The sequence below is a fragment of the Ochotona princeps genome, chromosome 4 (genome assembly GCF_030435755.1).
Source record: "Ochotona princeps isolate mOchPri1 chromosome 4, mOchPri1.hap1, whole genome shotgun sequence".
NCBI lineage: Eukaryota > Metazoa > Chordata > Mammalia > Lagomorpha > Ochotonidae > Ochotona > Ochotona princeps.
The window spans coordinates 2110434-2134522 of NC_080835.1; the positions used below are offsets into that span (position 1 = coordinate 2110434).

The following is a 24089-nucleotide window of genomic DNA, read 5'->3' on the forward strand; positions in this document are numbered from 1 at the left end:
AGCAGAGTCCTCTCCCCCTCCTCTGTCCCGGGGCTTGCCGTGCGGGGCAGCATGAGGAAGAGCCGCACACCAGACTCCTGAGGAAGTTCCAGGCAGAGGTAAGGCTCGACGCTGCTGAGTTCTGTGTGCCCGAGCAGTGCTGTCTGGGGCGCTCAGAGGTCTGACTGCGACAAGGCTTCCTGCTGGCCTGCGCAGCGTGGGACAGTGGCCATGCTGGTGACAGAAGCGAGTCCGGGGCTGCAGCCACAGTGCCCGAGGCTAACAGGGCTGTCACCTGGCAAACCAGAAGCCACGAAGCTGAAGGAGGCACAAAAGTGAGGAAGGGACTTCATGTTTCCAAAGAGAAGTCTCAGAGATTAGGGGAGAGTCCCGGACACTCTCCGCCCCTGGCTGCCCAGGGACACCAGGGACAGCTGAGCCATTCACGGAGCTCACCAGCTCATATACACTTGGAAGCAGGGCGCCCAGGGGACACAGGTGGCCCTGAAGAGGTCACGGGGATGGAAGTGGCTGGCCTTGTTGATGGGGACAGAAGTGGCTATGGAAAGACTTTGCAAGTGACAGAGCTGGTGCTGGCAGGGCACAGAGGGCACACAGGTGGCTTTGGAGGGCTGCACAGAGCTGGTGCTGGCAGGGCCTCCAGGGCCCCCAGGTGGCTTTGGAGGGCTGGACAGAGCTGGTACTAGCAGGGCACAGGGGGTACACAGGTGGCTTTGGAGGGCTGGACAGAGCTGGTACTGGCAGGGCACAGGGGATACACAGGTGGCTTTGGAGGGCTGGACAGAGCTGGTACTGGCAGGGCACAGGGGGTACACAGGTGGCTTTGGAGGGCTGGACAGAGCCGGTACTGGCAGGGCCTCCAGGGCCCTCAGGTGGCTTTGGAGGGCTGGACAGAGCTGGTACTAGCAGGGCCCCCAGGGCACACAGGTGGCTTTGGAGGGCTGGACAGAGCTGGTACTGGCAGGGCACAGGGGGTAAAGGCAGTACAGACAGGGCTCTGTGCCACCCTCATCCCCCAGGACTCAGGACTGAGTAGGGCAGCAAGCCCTGTGAGCCACACACGTCTGGCAACCTTGGCGAGCCTGGTGCCTCTCAGCTCCTTCCTCGGGAACCTGTGAGGGAGGCAGACGCCCCAGCAGGAAGCCGAGCGCTCCCCAGCTCTTCCGGAGCTGATGGACTGGTGCAGCAGCCGGCCTGCCAGGGGAGTGGTCACACAACGCCAGCAGGAAGACCTGTGTGTGTGTGTGTGGTTGCTCACGAGGCGTGCCTCCTAGGAGCATGGGGAAGTTGGGGAAGTGTGAGATTCACCTGCCATGGGGGCACTGGGTGGCCTGCCACTCAGGGGAGGGGAGACCTTGTAGAGCAAGATGGTGACCCCCAAACTCAGCAAGCATGTGCCTGTCCCTGTCAAACACTGTGGGCTGCACGGCCACGTGGGCCTGAGAGCCCAGATCTCAGGCAGCTGGAGCCTGACACAGGGACAGAGGGACCGTGTGCCTGCCATCCAGCTGCCCTGTGGCCCAGCAGCATGGCACTTGGCAGCGCAAGGTCTCGGTGCCCTTGGTGGAAAGCTGATGGGGCTTGGGGAGGGGTCGCATCAGGGCTGAGCCAGACCAGGCAGTGAGGACGGTGCCTGCAGAGCACCCTGGAGGCTGGATTCCAGCAGCTAACAAGAGAATGGGCGGCAAGGAAGGCTGATTGTCCCAGAGGAGGGTGGCATGGGCTCCATGGGAGGGGACGGCAATCGGCAGTGAGGGGGTCCTCGTCAAGCATGCAGTGCCCGAAAACCCAGGCAGCGCCCGAAGCCATCCCCAGAGGTGACATTCACAAAGACCGCCCCGCTCCACCACCACACATCCTATCACGGACGAGCCGCACGGCCGGGAGACTTGCTCCATGCTGATTTTACGGCCAGCTTGGGCTGGGAGGCAGCCTCCTGCTTTCTCTCAAGTCCCTTCTCTTTCCCGGTTTCACCAAACGGGAGCTCGCGGCACGCCTAACCGCCACCAGCCACGGGAGGGATGGTTTTTGTGGAAAGGGTTAAAAATGACTTCCTGTCGGAACATGATTATTATTCCACCATACGGCTTCCTCCTCGGAGGCAAACTCCAGTGGGTGGGTATTTTCTTAGCTGTCTTACATGCATTCATTTATCCGTCTCCCGCACAGGAAAGATCACACGGGGCGTGACCAAAAGCGTGTGCACTCTGAAAGTCCTCCACGCTCCATGCTCTTTGCAGCCGGTGCCAGCCTAAGCCCAGGGGTGGCCGGGCAGTCCTGCGCCCTGGCCCGCCCCCCGGCTGTCCACAGCAGCCCTCCAGGTGCCCCGCAGGCCAGAGGCAGCGCTCTGCTCCTTTGGCTCAGCACTTATCAAACGGAACCTCCAGCCAGGTTCTTGTCCAAACCAGCTGACACCACGCCGCACACCCCTCCCCAACTCGGCTCGGCACAGCTGAGCCCCAGTCATTTCCAGGGAGCCCAAGTCCCCGTTTCCCTCTGAACCTCCGAGGGTCAGTGAGAAGCAACGGCTCCCACGCACACACTCCCCACAGCATCTCTCTTACCTTCCTTCTTGGTGAAGGCATTTAACAAAGACTTCATTTTCCTTCTGACCTTGGCAGTGGTCTGCACATTATAAAACCCTCTTGGTGGGGACGGAGGTGAGGCACGCAGCCCGGCCCCTGGGTGCTGGAGCAGCGGGGCCCCGGGGAGCGGTGGCGGCGGCGGTGGCGGCGGCGGGCGTCTGGGCACTGTGCACTCCGGAGCATCGCTGGGCATTCCAGACCCAGCGTGCCGGCGGCGAAGCCCACCCCATATTCTGTCTGTCAGCTGGGAGCCAACTCTGCGTAGACGGTGGGGCTGCTCTCAGAGCTGGCCGCCTCTCAAGGCGTCCGTCCTGGGAGCCGTGCTACTTGGCTTTTGTGCTCAGCAGCACTGCGCGGGGTTAGCCGGGATCAGGCATCCTGAGCTGGCAGCCAGGAAATCCCGGGAAGCACTTGTGAGCCGGAGCCCCAGTTATCCACAGAAACTCGGGCGGCTACGGCGGCGGCGGCGGTGGCAGCGGCTGCTGCTGTGTGCGCCATGCGTCTGTGGCTAAATATAATGCACTGTGCTCTTCTTTTTCTTTTAATCTCCAAAGGAAAAGCCAAGTTTATTTGTCAGCCTCGCAGATGTAGAACCAAGAGGACAAGCAGCAGATAAGCCTCGCTCCAGACGCGCAGGAGCTGGGCAGCCGCGCCAGCCTTCGGCAATTGCCGAGCGCGACCTATATTTCCATTCAAAGAATCCAACACAAGTACCCATTACTTCCCTGGCTCACCCCATCATGATAATTACCCTAGGGGAAAAAAAAAACAGAACGCCACCCCCTCCCACCTTCCCTTTATAAAGGGAATGAGGGAAACCATTACATTGCAACACAGCCCAGCGTGACAGTGGTTCTGGGCAGCTGGTCGGAAAAGAGCAGCGTGGAGTCCCTGCCCGTGTTCCTTCAGTCCAGGGGAAGCGCGGAAAGGTGGCCCCGTCCACGCTACCGGCAGACGGCGCTCGGCGGGGACAGTGTGTCCAACGGCAGGCGGGGCAAGTGCTGCCCAGGGACGGGGTCGTCCTGCCTCCCCCTCCCCCACCCAGGAGTGCCTTTGCAGCCAGAGCTGTAATTAGGTATGCATTTCTCCCGTTGCTAAGAGAACTGCTTTGGCAGGAGGGAAGGCTCTTTAAAGGAGAAAGACAAGAGATGAGAAGAAATCAACTGGAAGCCGAGCTGGACCACACATGGTTGACGTATTTGTCACTGTTCCAATGGTGGAGCGAGGGACAGAGGGATGCCCGGGACAGGTGACAGGAGGGTCCGGGGTGACACTCCAAGGTCTCAATTTATGGAGCATGTGCCCCGCATTAGCTGAACATGTGGACAGGTGGCAATGGGGGGTCCAGGGTCCAGGGAGGCACACCCTGAGGTCTTGGTTCAGGAGGCATGGAGCCAGCAATGTATTCACAAGCGTGTGTCCTGCGTTAGCTGAGCGCGTAGAACTAATTTCCCAGTGAGCACACAGCACAGCAGCCAGGCCCAAACGCCTCCCCGGAGACCCTTACCCAGAAGCTAGAACTCCCAGCCCATCCCCTCTGGAGGCACAGGTGTCTCCCCAGGAAGGGCCAGGGGTCTTCCAGAAATCACAGCCAATGCATACACGAAGACAAAAATGTTGCACCCCAGAACATGACTCTCAGCACACTTGTCTCACTCCACAGGCTTCTGACTCCACACCTGTGAACCTGCTCCTTGAGCTGTGCGTGGGGCCTTGGAAACGGGCAGCCAGGCAGCGCGGCGCATCAGCCAGGGCCTGGCTGCTGCCTCTGGGTGGTGGAGAGGTTGGTACCACGGTGTCAGCAAAGCAGCCCTTCCGCCCCACGCACATGCCTGGCCCGTGCCCAGCGAATTCGCCAGGCTCGGAGAACACCCTGGGAAGGTGGTCAGCATTCTATTGGCTGCTGATCCACATCTTGCCAAGGCACAGAGCCTCGTCCCTGCCAGTCCTGCCTCTAGCACAGCTGTCTACACCGCCAGCCACGAAGAGGAGGACGCATGCCTGCTCTTCAGGTTGGGGTGGATGGGAGAGACCCCTTGTCCCAAAGGCCAGTGGCCCGCCACCGCTGACCTTGCCTGGAGACGCTTCCCCGAGGCCCACGTGAGGACCCCACAATGCTTTGGAGCCAAAGGGGGCGGAGCCTCTGTCCTCAGAGGCAGGGAGAGAAGCCCGCTGCCCCAGCCAGCCGGAGCAGGACCGGGAAGCCCTGCACGTGAGCCACAGGTGACACACAGTGACGGCTCCTCACTGCGTAGGATCCAGCTCTAGCAAAGGGGCCCAGGGCTGGCCAATGAGACCAAGAGGGCAGCTTCACCCTCAGGAACCCCTGGGCCCAGCATGCCCACTCCAGCCATCCTCTGCTCCCACGTGTGGGCTTGGCAGCCCTGAACTAGGCAGGTCCCCAAACACAGAGGATCCTGAGTGCCTGCCTAGATTGCACAGGGGCTGTAAGGGAACCCTGGAAGCTAAGATGACCCCCGAAAACACCCCTCAGTGTGAAAAGTGACATGGAAGCTTCCAGAAAGAAGTCTCGTACTGTGATGAACTCTCAGGCGGACCAGTTCGTCCAGACTCCACTCACCGCGGTCACTGCACAGCAGTGGACCTGCAGTGTGTGAGCTCAGCTCGCTCTAACTTCACCACAGTGCCAAACCAGTAACACAGGTGGCCTCACGACCTGAGACATGGGCAGACAGCTGTGGTCTGGCGCTGGGGCTTAGGGGCCAGTGGCATCCTCCCCACAGACGGGCGCTGGGGCAGATTGCACTGAGGGTCCTTAAAGCTGCGACAGAAGCGGACATGATCCCACAGAGGTCTGCAGTTCTGGAATGTTCCCCCATCGAGCCTCTGTGCTCTTCGGGGAAGGCTGCTGAGGCCCACAGAGCCGGGGTCAGGCCCCACCTCACTGCTGTGGGGCTGAATTCCTGAGCCCAAATGCCCAAGACGGCCATGTGCTTCCTCTCTGCCAAGGCCCCTCGCTCCTGCATGGGTCCTTGCCTGGGACCTGGGAGGCCCCTGGAGGTCACACTGGCCAGGCACCAACTAAGGGCTCAGGGCACAGGAGCTTTCATCTTAGGCAAGTTTCCTCCTGCAGAGCAGGCAGCCATGGGTGCAAGCTGGGCTGGGGTACGGCAGATGGCTGAAGGTGGGGAGAGTATGGCTGCCTACTCATCCCTCAAGTTGGGACCCTTTGGGGTCCGGGGACAGACACAAAAAGCAGGAAGGAAGGTGAGCAAAGGAAGGAAGCAACTCAGCCCAGCTCCACCTCCTCGCTGGTCACTATGGTCAGGCTCCACCCAGCCTCACTCCAGTGCCTGGCCATGGTCAGCTGAAAGCCGGCCTTGCCCATGCAGAGCTGCAGTCGTAGCCCTGCGCCCACAGGTGCAGCTGGAGCCCCCCGACTCTGCAGTGCTAGGACCCTCCCACTGGAGTCCACATCCTGCCAACAACTGCCTGGCGACAGGCTGAGCACCCTCGGAGCCGCCTGCAGGAAGGGAGCCTCACATGTAGTCGCTGAGGCTCACCCCGACAAGAAAGCAGAGCCGGCTGCCACCAACATGCCTGCATGACTCAACGTGCCAGCAGGTCTCAGAAATAACCCCACACGTTCTCGCCATCCAGTGCCTGTTGCAGGGGCGGGGAGGGCTAGTCTGGCATGTTCTGTCCTCGCTATTCCCATCTGTAAAATGGGGAAGAACCAAATGACCCACAGCACTGGTGTGTGGGGGTCCCTTTGGCTCACATTTGCAGCATAAAGGGGGGCGGGCAGGTCCCTACTCCGTGATCCTGGGAAAGCCACCGGACCCCTCCCTCCCCCGCCCTGTCTTTGTGGGGACAGGAAGAGTGTTGTCTCGCAGGACAATGAGGGACCATACTCTGCCCCCTGTAACGCCATCTGGGCCTCAGGCTCCTGGTGGGCACTGGGTGGATTTACAAAGTCTGCATGTGGAAAGAGACCCAACTCACCGAGTCTCGCCCACCACCTGCATCTGTGTGAGAGCCAGCTCCTCCTGGAAGCCCCCCGAGCAGAGCGCCTGCAGGCCGGTCTGTGCAGCGGCTCCTGGCCAGGACACTCAAGCTCCTTGCCACGGTCTGCGCTCAGCAACCCCTCACTATGTTCCTCGTGGGAGAGCCTCACCAGTGTTCTGGAGAAGAATGAATGAATGGATGGATGAATGACGAATGGGCCAAGGCAGACAGATGTGGGGAGTCCTGGCTGCTCTCTGCTTGCTGGAGTGCTTCAGGGCACTTTCCCAGGTACACTAGGCTGCTCTGTCTGCAATTCTACTCAAGTCACAACTACTGTTTCCTGGGGTAGGGAGCATGTGCCCTCCACAGACTGAACCAGGGCTAACCCTGGCCTTGACCCACAGGCAGGTGCACCAGGTGACAGCCAGGCTTGGACCCTAGCGTCCACAGGGCTGGCCTCACCCTATACCTAATGGGGCACGCAGCCCAGTCTCTCCTGAAGTTCCACCAATCAGATCACGCACACAAGGAGGAACGCTCTGATGCCGGAGGTGTGTGAGAGCACCAGCAGGTGCAGAACTCACTTCTAGAAGAACGCAGAGTTTCAGCCCCTGTTGCTGACTGTCCACGGCTCCAGGGGTCCTTGGGCAGGCTCAGCCCAACTCCACTGGGACCTCTCCCTAGTGTGAAGGCAAAAGGCTGGCCCTGGCCTGGGACGCTCCTTCCAAGGACCGGCCCACAGCTTCAAGTATGACCTCAACCCCGCCCGAAGCCTAGGATGCAACAATGCAACCGCCAGGTATAGAGACACGACGGTGGATGCTGCGAGCAAGTGCCCACCGACTCCCCAGGACACCTGGACATCCTGGACACAGACCCCTTCACTTCCCCTCCCAGGAGCCCCTCCCCACATCTCCAGGGGTCAGGATACGTGCAGGTGGGGGCACCCAACCTGCTTCTTTCTCACACTGTCTGGGACATGCTCTGGCCCCCTGCTGACACAGCCTCAGAGCGCCAGCTGCTGGCCAGGCCTTGCTGGCCCCTGCTCTCCTGGGCAGATGCACCCACCGGATGCTGACAGGAAGCAGATGTGTGGGTCTAGCGGGCAGGTGGAGCAGCTGGAGGTGAGAGGCAGTTTCTTCCTGTCCATTCGGCACCAGACCCAAACCAGCAGACCTCCCACCGCCTGCCCGTGGATTTGGAGAACTGTGATTTAAATATTAGTCGGCACTTGTCTCCATCCCACGGCAATTGTTAGATGAATCATACTTTTATAAATAACGCCAGATATAAAAAGGCGTCTCGGCAATAATGCGGGGTTATGTTTGCACAAAGGTGTGGGTGTCTGGGGGGTGTGTGTGTGATGTGCTGTGGTGGCAGCCGTTGGGGAAGGCTGGGGGGGAGGGCACGGCGGCCGGGGGCACAGGGGAACAAACTTTGGAACCCCCCCCCACCACAGTAGGCCTGACCAGTGAGGTGGAGAGCTCCCGAAGGACATCCAGGAAGGTCACCAGCCCCAACACTGCTCAGGTCCAACTCCAGCCAGGTTCCACGGCACTCAGCAGGGTGGCCAACGTCCCCATAGCACTGACATCCACACCCCTGTTCTGAGCAGGAGGCCTGGCATGAACCTGTATCGGTGACACACCGCAGGTGGCACATGGCTGTCCCAACGTCAGAGAGGTGGCAGGCAGACCTGCCACTTTGGGAAGGCCGCTGGGCTGCAGGACCGAAGGAAGGGTCCAGCTGCCCAGAACAGAGCCCGAGGGCCTGTGCAGCTGTGGGAGACACACAGGGTTGTATGGATCTCTCTGGCTTTCCCAGAATTGCCACCAGGCAAGCTCCCAGTCATGGTCACCCTGCCCTGGGCACAAAACGGCCACCTTGCCCATCTGGCTTGGGGAAGGACATCCCTGTGCCCACCCCACCCAACCCCCTCCTGTCAGCTCAAGGCCAGATGGGGCACCTTCTCCAGTAGCCTGCCTCCCCTTCAGCACCGTGCAGGGACCTCCAGGCCCAAGCCAGGCCCCTCTCACCACAGGCCCACCCTGCCCATCCCGCCCTACTTCTCTCCTTCTGCCCAGACAGGACTGAGGCCCACCTCCAGGTCCCCAGGGGCCAGCTGCAGGCCCAGTGTGTGACCTGCTGACCCAATGTGCGACCAGGCGTCTTTCCTCTTCACTCAGCCCCCCAGGCCGAGTCCCTGCTAAGGCAGCCCTCCCCCGATGTTCAGGACGTGGCCCGGAGGCCCGTGCGGAGCTCAGCGTTACCAAGATAGCCATCCTGAGGGACTCTAGCAATTACCGACAGCGCTGGTTAGAGACAACCGCTGCTCCCTTTCTGCAGGCGCCGGACCCAGTCCTTGTTCCCAGCTTACTGTAGGGCCTGAGCAGCGGGTAGAAGACGCGGGCCCCGCGTGAGGAGGTGGAGGACGCAGGGCCTGGGTTGGCCTAGTTCTTGCAGCATCTGGGGGCTTGGGGCCCTTGTCTGTGGACCGAAGGGGTGGCCTCAGCCCTACTGATCTCATGACAGCTCTGGGGCCCCCACAAGCCAGAGGAAGAAGGGGGGTCAGAGACAGACCTCAGTGGGGCTCCTGAGGGGAGCGGCAGGTTCCCCACCGCCGGCCATACCTTGTGCGGGCTGCCAGGCAACGTCTCGCACTGACACAGTGATGCGTAACGGAGAGGGGTCTCCGTACATTTTTAGTAGGAGCTCTGCCTGGCTTCTTCCGTGGAGTGGGACACTCAGGACACAGAGCACACATGGCTCCCAGCACATCGGGGGACAGCCTGGAGACGCACCCACTCAGAATTGGATGCTTGCCATGTTCTATAGAACAAGAGAATGGGTCTGAAAGGATGGGCCAGATCCTGTCTGCTCTTACCCCCACTGCTGGAGATCCCAGGGGCATGGTACTGCCCTCCTGATGAGCCCAAGTCTGTAGGCAACAAGCAGACGACAAGAGACCGTGCTGCGAGCTGACCTTCCAGGTGCCAGCAAGGCTGAAGGGAAGAGAGCCCCCAGTGCAGGGGAAAGCCCTCACCACGAGAGCCCTGAGGGCCACGGAGCAGACCCGGTGCGTGGGCCCCTCCTGCCTCCACAACACCCATCTGCATTCATGCAGTGCCAGCACTGCCCAGGTACGTGCTCACTGGCAATGTCCAGGTGTCGGAACACCCACAAGCCGCCTGCACCCAGTGGCTGCCCATACCTGGTGGCTGCCCACACTCGGTGGGTGCCCATACCCGGTGGCTGCCCACACTCAGTGGCTGCCCACACTCAGTGGATGCCCACACCCGGTGGCTGCCTACACCTGGTGACTGCCTATATCTATGAGCCACCTGCACCCATGGCTGCCCATACCTGGTGGCTGTCCACACTCAGTGGCTGCCCACACCCATGAGCTGCCCATACCTGGTGGTTGTCCACACCTGGTAGCTACCCACACTCAGTGCCTGTCTACACCTGGTGGCTGCCCACATCGAGTGCCCAGTTCACTCAGTGGTGTTCAGCGATGGGGGTCAGGAAGTAACCAGGGCTGGCTGAGGCTGGGATGGGGCTCGTGACCCTGCTGGAAGGACAGGGGGCCATCTTGCTCCCTGCTTCTCTCTGCCACAAGCGAGCATGCAGCCAACAGACCAGGGCAGAAAGGCAACCTCACTGTGCCCGTCCCCAGGACCTGCGAGCAGCCTATGTCTCCTGTGTAAGCCACAGGGCAGCTGACCACACAGGCTGTCACCCCGAGGCCTGAACCACAGGGCAGCATGCTGACTGAGGTGCTGTGAGTGGCTGACCACACTACTCTGCCTGAGGCCTCAGCTATCCCTCACCAAGCGCCTTCATGCAGTCACCCTCAGTGGTCCAACTCGCTGCTCCAAGCACACCTAGAGGCTAGCGCCCTTGCTGCGCCCTTCCACACAGGCCCCCTGCTGCTCACGTACAGGTCCCTCTGGTGGGGACCATGTGCTCTCCTCGGCCACCACACTGGGCCTATCTTCCTCCCTTACATCTGTCAAAGCGGCTGAGTCAACGTTCTCACCCCTCTCCCTCTGCAGACACCTTCAAGCCGAGGGTGCAGCCCGGGGCTGCGGGGTCACCCTGCCCTCCTGACCAGGACCGAGCCAGCGAGCTGAGGATGCAGCCCAGGGCTCCTGGGCCACCCTGCCCTCCTGACCTGCAGGACCGAGCCAGCGAGCTGAGGGTGTAGCCCAGGGCTCCTGGGCCACCCTGCCCTCCTGACCTCCAGGACCCAGCCAGAGAGCTGAAGGCATAGCCCAGGGCTGCCAGCTCACCCCAGCCTCCTGGCCAGGACCGAGCCAGCGAACTGAAGGCATAGCCCAAGGCTGCAGGGTAACTCTGCCCTCTTGACCTCCAGGACTGAGCCAGTGAGCTGAGGGCGCAGCCCGGGGCTGCCAACTCACCCAGGCCTCCTGACCTCCAGGACCCAGCCAGAGAGCTGAGGGCATAGCCCGGGGCTGCCAGCTCACCCCAGCCTCCTGGCCAGGACCGAGCTAGCGAGCTGGGGGCATAGCCCAAGGCTGCCGGGTAACTCTGCCCTCTTGACCTCCAGGACTGAGCCAGTGAGCTGAGGGCACAGCCCGGGGCTGCCAGCTCACCCCAGCCTCCTGGCCAGGACTGAGCCGTCTCCCTTGCCAAGGCATCTCCTCTGTCCTCAGTGAATGGACAGAGGCAAAGGGGGCGCGTTCCCCCCACCCCACACCTCTTTCTGCATCAGCCTCATCTCCCGGCACAGTCCTTGCGTGCCACACCTGTCTGGCTCTGGGCTCTGGTGTCCTGCCCACAAGCATCCTGGGAAGCAATGGTGCTGGCTCACAGGGCTGGGTCCTTGCCCCCAGACAGGAGACCAGGACAGAGCTCCTGGCTCCTGGCTGAAGCCGGGCCTAGCCCCCACCCCTGCCAGTGTTAGGGACATGGATCAGTGGACGGCGACTCTCTTGCCGCTTCTCAGACTTTAAAACACTGAATGTGCTCACACGCCCAGCAGGACTAGAGCAGAGCTCCGAGCGACAGGATCCAGGACTTGGGAGTGGCAGGAAGGGGTCCTGCTCTCTTTGGGGGGAGTTGGCTCAGTGAGAGTTGGGGCTGGGTGCCCCAGTCACATGGCCTAGAGGTGTGTGCCCGCGGGGAAACGGCAGGTATGTGCAGGCAGACGGGCAGCGGCTGAACAGACAGGAGGGGCGGCCACCCTGGGCTCTACGGGCACCTGTGCAGCCTAGTGGGCGGGAAGGAGGCCCACTCTCATGTCTTCACTACTGCAGGGCCTGCAGGGGCGGCCCAGCGTGCTGGCTAATGGGAACCCTCGAAAGCATCAGGACATCCAGCCCTGGTGAGCGGGTGCTGACAAGGCCGGGCACAGAGGGCACCGCCAAGTGGACCCAGCGCAGACCTGTGTCCTGGGAGCTAATTAAAGCTGGGTGACTGCGTGGACCTCCACGTACACCCCTGCGTGCGGCCTTAGCCCCACGGAGCCCAGGCAAGGCCAGCCCTGAGGAAGGGGCAGGGGGTGCTAGGGGCCCCAGGGCTGGAGAATGGGAGGGCCGGGGCAGACTGGCCAGCTCAGCACGCCTGTCCCTTAGCCCCAAACCCAGGACCGCTGCCTGCACAGCTGAGTGCCAACGCTGGCCACACTTCGCCACCACGATGTCACAGCCCAGCAGAGGTGCCCGACTTCCTCACAGGGATGTTGCTGAGGGGCCCGCGGGGTTGGGGGGACTCAGTTGGAGCCCCAATGCAGTGTCCAGCTCTGAAAGGAGTGGACAGCTCCCTGATGTGTGCCTAGCGGCCCCGCTGCTCAGCCGGCAAGCCTCAGACAGCAGGTTGCCCCCACAAACACAAGGACCCTGCCTGCTCTGAGGGGCAACCTTGCCTGGAAGGACCGGGGAGCCTTGGGCCAGGGGCAGACACAGCAGAGGCCGGGTCTCTCCCCTAGATGAAGGGCATGCAGGAGCTGTGGGACCTCCAGTTGGAGCTGTTCTGGGCAGGGGCAGCCGGGCCAGGCTTGGGGCACAGGGTGGGGGCACAGCTACTGGCTCCAGTGGACAGACCCAAGGCACTGGGGGATGAGGACGGGCACACAGCCGACTGCTGAGGGACTTGGCTCAGGCCACCCTGCCCTCCCCGGGGCTTGACCCTAGAGAAACTGCTCTGTCACATGTAGAAAAGGCCAGGACACGGCGCCAAGACCACCAGAAAGCAAATCAGGCAGCACCCGCAATGGGCAAGCGGGCAGCAGCAGCCCCAGGCCTTGCCTGGCCCTTCTCACCACCCTGGGGACAGGCGGTCCTGCTGCGGTCCAACCCAGGGCCCGGAGGCCCAGAGAAGTGACCCAGACAGGCCGTGAGAGCTGGGACATCTCCATCCTGCCCAAATGCCCACAAGCAGCCCCAACAGGCTTCCTGCTCCAACACACTCGAGCTCCAGGCTCCGGCGGCCTGCTGCCCTGCGTGCCATGGCCTCTCCCTGGGTGCCCAGGTCAAGCCTGCAACCACTTCCTTCCCACAGTACTTTGCACACCTGGATCCAGCCAGCTCCCAGTCCTCCTCCTGCACATGCCCTGGCAGGTGTCCCTCGAGCCATCCCGCCACGGGAGTCCTTGTGTGAGCAACACGCCCACGGCTAGGACAGCACCACCCTGGAGAGCCCAGCTCCTTGTTCCCACTCTCAACGCTCTGGGCTCTGGCAGGACATGACAAGGACCCCGGCTGTATCGTGCTCGCAAGGTTGAGTCCACCAGTCACAAATGGGACAGAATGTGGGTTCCCAGGGGCACCGGGCCTGGGCCCCTTTCTGTAGGTACAACTGTCTGTGCTAACCACCTTTGCACATTCTACCGGGGAGCGGCGAGGTTTCACCCGCAGGCGGGCTGTTCTGGTAGCGAGGTTTGATTTCGTGCAGTGCCTCCCGACTCTCCCTCTGCCTGGCGGGCCCACGCTGCGAGTGCTCCCTGCGAGTGCTCCCTCCACAGCCATCCCCGTGACCCGACGCCGAGATCCTGACCACGCTGTACTGTCCCAACCGACCGCCACTCGACTATGGTGGATTCATAAACGCCACTTTGTCACAATTGCGTGTGTACACTGGCTGAGGGAGGGGGGTGGCCACAGACACCTCATTATGCTGTGGAAACATTTTTTAAAATGTCACTCATTCATTTTTAGCACAATTAGAGCATGGTTTTACCTTCACCTGACATGAGGCCAAAACAAAGAACAGACGTTCTGAGGAGCGCAGCATAGCCCCGACACCCAGGCAGCCAGGGAAGCCTCAAGAACCTTCCAGGGCACTGTGGGGAAGCCACACGTGTCAGTTCAGGCCACCGCCGCTATGGCAGACGCCTGACTGTCCCAGCTGAGTCTAGGCCAAGAGTCAACCACGCAGCTGGGCACAGGCCCGGCACCTGCCCAGCCCCCTGCTCCTCACAAGGCCAGAGTGCCCCAGAGCTGCCCCAGAGCCAGAGGGCAACATGGACAGGACATGTGTGTGTGTGTGTGTGTGTGCCATCTTTGGCTCCAGCCATCCTTTGTACAGGGGGCAGGGGGAAGGGCCTGGCATACAAAAAGAAGGCCATGGCCAGGGGCAGAAGGCCACTGTGTCCATCTGACCACAGAGTGAGGGCAGCAGGTGGACACCTCACTTCCTCTGACCTCCCAAGCTCCTTTCCAAGCAACGGCAGGCATGGCCCTGGGCTGTGCAGCCTTCAAGGGACAGCCAGGCCACCACTCCCTGAGCACAGAGTTGGGCCCCTTCCTGGGCCCCCGATAGCCCAGCAGACATGCGCCTCACGGGCACATGGAGGGGCAGGCTTGGGGCTGTGGGGCTGTGGGGCTGAGGCTGGGACACAGGAAGCTAGGGCTGGGTCGGGGTGGGCTTGGCGGACATGGAGGGTACGGATACAGCTCCAGGGTGGCCACACCCATGAGGAGGCTGGTAGGACAGGCTGGCCATGCCAAGGAGATCCAGCCTGGGAACTGGTCGGTAGGGTGGGTAGGTGGGCAGCGTTCAGAACTATGTCCCCCTCAGACGTCCAGCGGAGAGCAGCCAGCCCTGCCTGCCCCAGGACCCTGAGACGACAAACGTGCAGCTCTCCAAGCCGCACCAACCCACTGCACGGCCTCCTTCACGTACCACGCTGCTGCCCTGCCTGAACGAGCCCTGACCGCCTCACTTCAACTCATTAATACTTGAAGAAAAAAAAAAAGCTGTGCCCAACGCCCCACTTTCCTAACGGGGTCAGGCAAGCGGCTCCTGGGACTTCCGCCCGCACCTTCTGGGGGCAGCCCTGGAGCCAGCCCTCTCGGCGAGGCACACTTCCCAGCCTGGCACAACCAACACAACACCGCGGCATCAGGAGCCACGCCTGGAGGAGCGGGCCTGACTGCAGGCTGGGTGTACCAGCCCGCTGCCCCGCTGGGCCTCCCAGCCGGGATCCACTACAAATTCCCCCGCACCGGCCTGAGACGAGGAAGAAAACAGGCCCTGGGAATCTCCAGCCCCTTCCCGCCTCCGAGTCCTGCTCTGTGGACGAGGAGGGCCCGGGCAGGTGTCCCCTAGAGGCTGCGGGCTCTGCGCGGTGTCAGAAGGACAAAGCACTCCCGAAACCCTGTGGCGGAGCTGAGGGCCCAGCAAAACCGGGGCTCTCTGCCCGGCCCCTGGCAAGGGCGCTCATAGGGCCTGCCACTGCACGTGGGCCGGGGACCACCACAACGGAGCCCACAGCCCACAGCACTCGGGCATGGGGCCGCACCTCCGGGGAAGCCCTGTGGCGAACACAGAGCAGGCGGGCACTGCCGGCCCTGCCCTCACCCAGTGGCAGCAGGTGGAGCAGCGGTGGGCAGGTCAGGCCCGGCTCCAGGCACCCCAGGAGGACGCTGGCAGAGCCAGGCCGGGCTCAGCGGGCTCCCAGGGCACAGCTCACCCGGGCGCTGACCAGGCCGTGTCCAGGGCACGTCCGAGGTGGACATGGCTGCCTCGGTGTGTCTGCTGAGCTCCACGTCCTGTGTGGACGTGCCCAGGTAGGCGTGTCTGATGGGTGTGTCTAACATGGCCAAGTCCAGTGTGGGCAGGGCCAAGTAGGCATGTCTGAGGGGGAGCGTCTGACTGGACCTGCCCAACGTGGGCGTGCCTGGGTAGGCATGTCTGACCTGGGTGCATCAGACTGGGCGTGTCTGACTTGGGCACACAGGTGCCTGCTGGATGGCCACAAGGATGCCACAAGGGATCCCCCCCCAACACCCAGGTGGTGACATCAGCTCAGACAGGGTTGGTCGCCAGCCTGCAGCTGCGCTGCTGGTGGGAACCCCGGGCTCTGAGTCTTCTCTGGTGCAAACCACCGTGCTCCCTCCCCCGCATCCGGCACGCAGCACTGGGGGACCCACCTCCCATGGGTGCTGGGAACGCTGAATCAGACACGCCAAACTGGGAGCCTTCGGCGCACCCCGTCCACACAAGGGCAGCCACGGGTCCAGGGAGAGCATGGTGGGTGCCCCCCAGAACAAGACAGGCTGGCGGCTGCGCCCCCAGGTCCCTGCACTGCCCCTGAGAGCCCTGGGGAGACCTGACAGGAAGCTGGGGCAGGTGGGGGGCAGGTGGGGGACAGTGATGTCCACACCCCCTGCCACCCTGGGTCTGATGTCACAGGGGGACTCGTGGGGTGATGGTAGGTCTGGCAGCAGCTGGCATGCCCTACCCCCGGGTTTTTAAGCATGCAAGCTGTGCCAGGAAGAGAAGCCGTCAGTGCTGGGATCTGCTGTCGGTGTTAAAAATAGGGGAGGCGTGCTTAGCTGCCAGATTGCCCAGCTCAGAGGGGACTGCCCATCCCCCAACAGCATCACTAATTAATTTAAAATTGCTCGGGAAAGGGGACCGGCACAGCGCACCAACCCCCGCCAGGTGCCTCCTCTGTGTCCCCCAATTTCCCAGCGCCAATTAACTCGCTCTGGGCTCGGGTTCATCTAGAGTCTACCAGGCAAACACGCCCACGGCCCTGGGAGATGCAGGGGCCATGCATGCCCAGTTCTCCTGCTCGACCCCCTCGGTAGGCGGGGCAGGCAGCCAGGGGAGAAGACGGGGTGACCCCAGAGCCAGACCCCTTGGACGCATGTACAGCTTCCCCCAGGCTGTCTGGGAATGGTTGTGGTTTGGCCAAAACACGGGCGAAGGCGTGGGGCGGACAGCGGCCCTCGTGACGGAAGGCCCCCCCAGGCACTGCCTCGCCCCAGCCTTGGAGCCAGGATGGCTGCTGCTTCCAAAATGAAGGGGGGGAAAAACCCAAAACCAAAAGCCAGAAGCCAGTACGTTTATGTGAAATCTGATTTTTAAATACCAGCGCCTCGTTGCTATTTTATCAAAATGTGCCTTACAGTATGGGCTAAAAGAACCTCCTGCAGGCGGCCAGGAATTTGGGGGTGGGAGATTGACAGACAGCTTCTGTCAGGGCTGTGCGCTGGGGGCTGGGGGAGGGGCACAGGAGAAAAAGGCCCAGGGTTCCGAAATGGGGTTCCATGGCACCTGGCAGATGGGTGCTCCCCCAGTCGGGCTCAGGAGAAACCCGTGGGAAAGAGGTGCGGGCGACCTGGAGGCCCGACAGGGCCCACAGCAGGCAAGGCTTCCTAAGAAGCCAGACACCAGGTCCGTGTCAGAGCACCGTGGCCTCCTGCCAGAACTCAGGAGCAGTTCTGTGCACCTCAAGAGGCGAGCAGAGTGTACAGCGGTGCCATCAGGCAGGTGCCTGCCACCCTCCACCAAGTGCCAGCGTCCTCCCCAAGGTGGCAAGCCCGACTGTGACGAGGAGGACTGCAACGTGGGACTCAAGCGGCCTCGCGCTCCCACGAGGCTCAGCGGTAGGGGGTGCAATGAGTGGAATGCAGGGGGCTGGCCGACACCACAAGCCAGGGTGGGCAGCTGGCACTTCAGACCCAGCCCCCAGAGTCCCGAATGTTAACCTGGTTGCAGGCACAGCTGGCTCAAGAGAGAGGCAGCAGTGCCAAGGGTGACCCCAGCTCGGGCCAGGCAGAGATGCCACCCCAGGGTCCTGCAGGCTCTCTCCGGCAGCCACGTGGTCCAACGTAGACAGGTGTAGCACGGTTCTGGCTAGGGGCACCGCATGTTCCGCTGCCGCCCACCCTCCGACTTCATTACGAAGTATAATTAAAAATGCTCGCCCCGCATCACCCCAGCTCGCGTTCCCCTCAGTCACGTGATGGAGAGCTTTCAGGAAGCTAAAATAGCATCCGAGACCCATGAGGCAGCCGATCGACATGCTGGGCATGACTGGGCTTCTGAAAGCTCCCAAGTGGGCTGTCAGTGACACACAGCGGGCACCGTGACCCAGCCCACATACACAGATCAGCTCCCTCCTAGGGGAACCCACAGAGGATGGAAAGGACCTGTCCGGCTCAGTGCTGGTGGCAGGGGCTGGAGGTGGCACCAGCCCGTGGGGTAGGCTGGGAACGCACCATCTCCCTGAAACTCCCTCCATTGCCCCCCCTCCGCCCCAAGCCACTCCTCCCTCTACACGGCAGAGTCTTGGCCAGCCTTCAGAAGGTGCCTCGGCGGAATCAGCAGGGCACGGTACCTGCATGAACACAAAGTGCCAGCCCTGGGCACACGCAGCCTGGCGGCTGGACACAGAGGCGCCCTGCATGTCCCTGCAGGGCTCATGCAGCGTGGACGCTTGCTGGCAGGGTCAATGATGCTGAGCTGACCACCATCAACACTTTAGTGGCTGGAAGGACTTGGAAATCATGGCTCTAGCACGCGGCATGTCAAGGAGACCCAAGGCTGGCCACAGTGGGGGTGGGATTTCCCAGCATGGGTGCTGGAGGCCAAGGGATCCTAGTTCTCACCCGACCCTGCCCAACTTCCTGGGAGTAAAGGAATCCCTGAGCTCAAATCCTGGCCCTGACCTCAGAGCAGACAGCAGGCGCACATAGCAGGTAGCAGGGGGCTTGGACTGTGGAAAACCCACAAAGCTCACAAGATGGGAGGGAGGGAGGACAGTGAGTGAATGGTGGTAGTGGTGGATGGGTGGCTAGGTGGATGATGGATGTGTAGATGGGTAAATGGGGTAGGGGTGGGAGATTGGAAGACGGATCTGTGCGTGGGTGGGGTAGGTGGCTGAGTGGGTGGATGGGCGGAGGTGTGGAGGAGATGGGTGGATGAGTGGGTGGGTAGGCAAGAGGTAACCAGGCAAGAGGTAACAGACGGACAGAGCAGCTGAGTCTCAGGGCAGCCTTACTCCTTGGGTTCACTTCACCCATTTCCTCCTTGTACCATGTCAGCCTCACTGGGTTACATCATGACAAGTACTGATGGTCCTAAACAGAGCCCTGTGACATCAGAGCCCTGGCCAACACGCCGAGAGCCCAGCTAAGTCTGCCTGCCCGGGCCCTGAGCCCGCTGCCCATCAACCTCTCACAGCTCTCCCAGCACCCCACACCACTCACAAGGCCAGGCACCCACTGGACACTCACATAGGGCCCTGCCTGCCATGTGCTCCCGTCTGGCCTCTGCCACCCAGTGTGGGCACAACCATTTGGGGCTTGTGGCTCAGTCAGCAATCTGCTATACAAAGACACCCCCAGCACAGGGTTAATGCGGACACGTCCCAGGCAGTGGAAAGAGTTGGCTCTGGACTTCACAAACACCTCACAGGTTCCCAGGGCCTGGGGCCGGAGAGTTCAGCTCAGGATAGCTGACCAGGGGCCTGAAAGCCCAGCTGGGCCTCAAGATGGCCGACCCAGGGCTTGAAGGCTGACCTCAAGCTCCCTAGCTATAACATGGACGGGAGGGTCTCCACCAGACGTGTTTAAGGGTCACGCACAGCCGTCAGTGAAGACTCACCTGGCATAGGGATAAGCAGGAGGGGCCATGGTCACTGCGGCCTCCACTAGCCCCACCCTGGCATTTCCACTAGGTAACCCAGAGACACAAGGTCCGTGAAGTTACAAGACAGCGTTCAGAGCACAGACGACCCACATCACGGTGCGCCACCAATCCATGCATCTCAGTATCAGCCCAGGCCAGAAGGTCAGGCAGGGCTGCAGTCCGCCTGCACAGCCATCAGAGTCCACGGCCATATTCACACACGGCCAGCAGCAGTGGTGCCCAGCCTGTGCACCCAGAGTTCACGGTCAGATTCACACACGGCCAGCAGCACACTGGCATCACAGGGCGCTGGATTTGTCCAGCACTGTACAGCCAGTATGTCTTCACTTGCTCCTGCACACAACCGTGCCAGGCAGGTGGAGTAGGGAGGACTTGACGTTTTGCACATTGTGTAGAAAGCAGCAAGGTGGCCAGGCGGATCGCAAAGCTCATGGCTGCCTCCAGTCTTTGCCATCCATTCATGGGCACCCTTGGCAGCAAGGTAGGGTCCAAGACAAGAGGGGTTTGACCAAAGCTGGTCTTTAGAATGTGCCATCCACACATCTCCTTGGGGCAGACTCCTCCTGCCTTCTGTCTCTTAGCCTGAGCACTGTCCTTGGTACACCCTGTTGAGCATCCTTCATTCGCCCTTATCTCTTGTGACCTCATCAACTGTTCTCCACTGCAGCACTAGTGCCACGTCCCGGTTGAGAAAAACTCAGTATCCGACAGCTCCGGATAGACAGAAGGGTGGGCGGATACGTGCCCAGGGGATGGCAGATGCACAGTTGGTTAAGTAGGTGGGTGTGTAAATGAATGCACAGATGGATAAATGGGGAGGTGGGTGGACAATGGGGAGGTGGTTGGTGGACAATGGGGAGGTGGGTAGACAATGGGGAGGTGGTGAGTGGACAATGGGGAGGTGGTGGGTGGACAATGGGGAGGTGGGTGGACAATGGGGAGGTGGTTGGTGGACAATGGGGAGGTGGTGGGTGGACAATGGGGAGGTGGGTGGGCAATGGGGAGGTGGTGGGTGGACAATGGGGAGGTGGGTGGACAATGGGGAGGTGGTGGGTGGACAATGGGGAGGTGGGTGGACAATGGGGAGGTGGTGGGTGGACAATGGGGAGGTGGTGGGTGGACAATGGGGAGGTGGGTGGACAATGGGGAGGTGGGTGGACAATGGGGAGGTGGTGGGTGGACAATGGGGAGGTGGTGGGTGGACAATGGGGAGGTGGGTGAGTGGACAATGGGGAGGTGGTGGGTGGACAATGGGGAGGTGAGTGGACAATCGGGAGGTGGTTGGTGGACAATGGGGAGGTGAGTGGACAATGGGGAGGTGGACGCGTGGCTCTGTGAGTGAATGGATGTGTACATGGATGCAGCCCTGGGTAGGTGGACAGCTGGACAGATGTGTAGATATATGATGGATGGACGGATGAGTGGATGGATAAATGACCAATGGATGGATGGAGGGATGAAAGGAGGGGTGAATGGATGGACAGATATCACAAACCCCAATGCAGAGTCAAGAAAACTTCTTCAAAGAAGAAAATTCTGAACATAAGACACACCACAAGTGGTACACAGCTTGGTTCTGTGAGGTGAGCACACCTGCCAGGGGAACTTGTCACACACACACACAAGCTGGTCACCCCCAGGGGTGTTGTCCAGCATAGCTGGGGAGACACCCTATGCCTACTGCTCCCATCAGGACAAACGTCCCAGGACACCCAGAGGGCTCTGTAGTCGCAGGCATGCCCCACTCCCACTCAGCACCCCCATACACACCCAGCCTGACTGCCCCACAGCGCAGGTCCCTGCTGGGAGCTACCTCACAGACCTCTCAGCTGGCCACGGACGGATGGAAGCGCTTTTGGAAGTTAAAGTGACAAGTGAGTCAAAATCAAGGATGTTCATTCACAGCACCCGGCAGGAGCACCACTGGCCTGCACCCATGGGAGACAGGGCCCTGCCGCTCCCCGGGAGCCCACTCAGGGAGCTCTGCCTTCACTGCCCACCTGGCCTGCACCTGTGGGAGACAGGGCCCTGCCGCTCCCCGGGAGCCCACTCAGGGAGCTCTGCCTTCACTGCCCACCTGGCCTGCACCTGTGGGAGACAGGGCCCTGCCGCTCCCCGGGAGCCCACTCAGGGAGCTCTGCCTTCACTGCCCACCTGGCCTGCACCTGTGGGAGACAGGGCCCTGCCGCTCCCCGGGAGCCCACTCAGGGAGCTGCAGCCTTCACTGCCCACCCGGGCAGAGGGATGGATGTCTGCCTCTTGACCTCTGACGGCTATGAAGAGAGAAGCAGAAGAGAGATAGGAAACTGCATGGACAGAGTGAGACAGGGCCCATCCAGCAACACCCACCTTATGTCCTCCACCCATGCCTTATGCTCACTGAGCCAACACTGAAGAGGCACTGGCTGTGGCCAGGCACTGCGGTGGGCATACGGGACACGGTCATGACCAGATACATCCAGGAGCTTACTGCCTCATAGGGAGGGCTTAGGGCAAGCCCAAGAAGAATATATGTGTGTGGACCCCAAATCCCCTCCGTGTACCACAGCCACCCCCCAGGAGCACAGCACGGGCCTGGGCCCACATCCTAACCCCAGCACAGGAAAATGGCTTTCAATCAAACCTCAGTTGGCATCACTGGGCAGAGTCGGCTCCCTAAGTGTGGCATCGTGCCCAGTCCCAGGTGACGGACACTGCCCAGCACTTCCGAGAGCCTGGGATGGCAAGCCCCACCCTCCATGCAGGCTGACCACTGCCACGTCTAGCCCTGCCACAACATCTCTACTTCTACCTGTCAACAAGTGACTCCCCAGAGCGGGCTGCCTCCGATGCCAGCATCCCACATGGGCGCCTGTTCAAGTCCCAGCTGCTCCACTTCCCATCCAGCTCCCTGCTTGTAGCCTAGGAAAGCAATTGAGGATGGCCCAAAGCCTTGGGACACTGCACCCGCATGGGAAACCCTGAAGAAGCTTCTGGCTCCTGGCTTCAGATCAGCTCAGCTCCACCATTGTAGCCACTTAGAGAGTGAACCAGCAGATGGAAGATTTTTCTTTGTCTCTCCTCCTCTCTGTGTATCTGACTTTCCAATAAAAATTAAGTAAATCTTAAAATACATTCCAGCAAGGTCTTGGTGGGTGAGTGCCTGATGTCTTGGTAAGGTTTTGGGGGGAAGGGTTTGATGTCATTCAGACAGCATTTACACAAGCTCTGAGCTGAAACAGTGAGTCATCGGGGGTGCTGTGGTAGGAAGCAGCCATGTCCCAGCCTGGGTTGAACCCACCACGCAGCAGAATCCCACTTGGTGGGAAGTAGGCTTCTCAGATTAAACACGTGCAAAGGCCTATTTCAGCCTCCGCTGCCCTGAGGTATCCTCGTCCACAAGCCCGTGAATCCACTGTAGCTCAAAGTCAAGGTGTCTGTTCCCGCGAAGGTCCCAGGCCACCCGTGCAGGCCTCAGGGGCTCGGCCGGTGGAGGAGGATCCAAGGCCCACGGCGGACTCCTGTGTATGCCAGCGATGCGTCCGCCTCTCTGCCCGTCATCCACCCACGCACACGCCCAGCCGTCCACTCATGCATCCATCCACCCATCTGCCGCTCAGCGTCGGCTGCATCCTGGGTGCAAGTTCTCACAGAGAATAAGCCAGTTGTGGTCCCCGACTCAGGGAGTTAGGGGGTAGATAATAAAGAAAGAGCGAAATGGGTGGATATTCTAACCTGGGCGAGATCCCACGATCATGAGAAACATGGCAGAGCCCAACTTGGGCAGGAAAGACTCGGAGCAAAAGAATGGCACAGAACAGGGGACAGGGTGGCCAGAGCCAAGCACAGGGACAGGCCATTCAGTCGCCTGGGCTCTCTGGGCTGGGAGGATCCCAGGTGGACACCAACCCACAGTGGTGAGGGGCCCAGCAGTGCGGGCTAAGCGAGCGAGGCAGGACTGGCTCCGGGCCTCGTCTGCATGATCCTTCTCCATCCGCTGCGGTGGGCGCTGGGGCACAGGCAGCACGGAGCCTGGCGCGCAGATTCCTGCCCCGGTCCACGTGCCTGTGCGGCAGCCGGTGCTGCGGGGCCGTGGGAGCACTGAGATGTGGGACACGACAGTCAGGCCTGCATGCGGATAACATAATGAGGTCTGGCTCGGGGAATGCAGAGTGGATCCCAGCAAAAAGGAGCCCTCTGTGTGCCCAGGGAGAGGCAGAACGGGCAGCAGGCCAGAGCGCCGAGGCTGGGCACAGTGGCAGCAAGGACACGGAGCAGCCTCAGGGTTCTGGGCGACAAGACATTTTGCAGCCAGGACTCCGGGACATGTATGGGCAGTGACCAGCTAGGGGTCGTCAGGAAGGACTGACCGACAGAGAAGTGTCTGCCCCCTGAGTGGACATCACACGCTGACACGCCCTCCCCGTGGACCTCCCCACGTGGTCACACGCTGACACGCCCTCCCCGTGGACCTCCCCACGTGGTCACATGCTGACACGTCCTTGCCGTGGCCCTCCCCACACGGCCACACACTGACACGCCCTTCCTGTGGCCCTCCCCACACGGCCACACTGACACGCCCTCCCCGTGGCCCTCCCCACACGGCCACACACTGACACGCCCTCGCCGTGGCCCTCCCCACACAGCCAC

General features: G+C 61.4%; 1 protein-coding gene across 1 annotated transcript in view; it reads right to left on the reverse strand.

The window, feature by feature from the left end:
• The window catches only part of SHANK2 (SH3 and multiple ankyrin repeat domains 2), a 308953-nt gene that overhangs the window by 192522 nt on the left and 92342 nt on the right, over positions 1-24089 (reverse strand). The gene's annotated exons all lie outside the window — the stretch shown is intronic.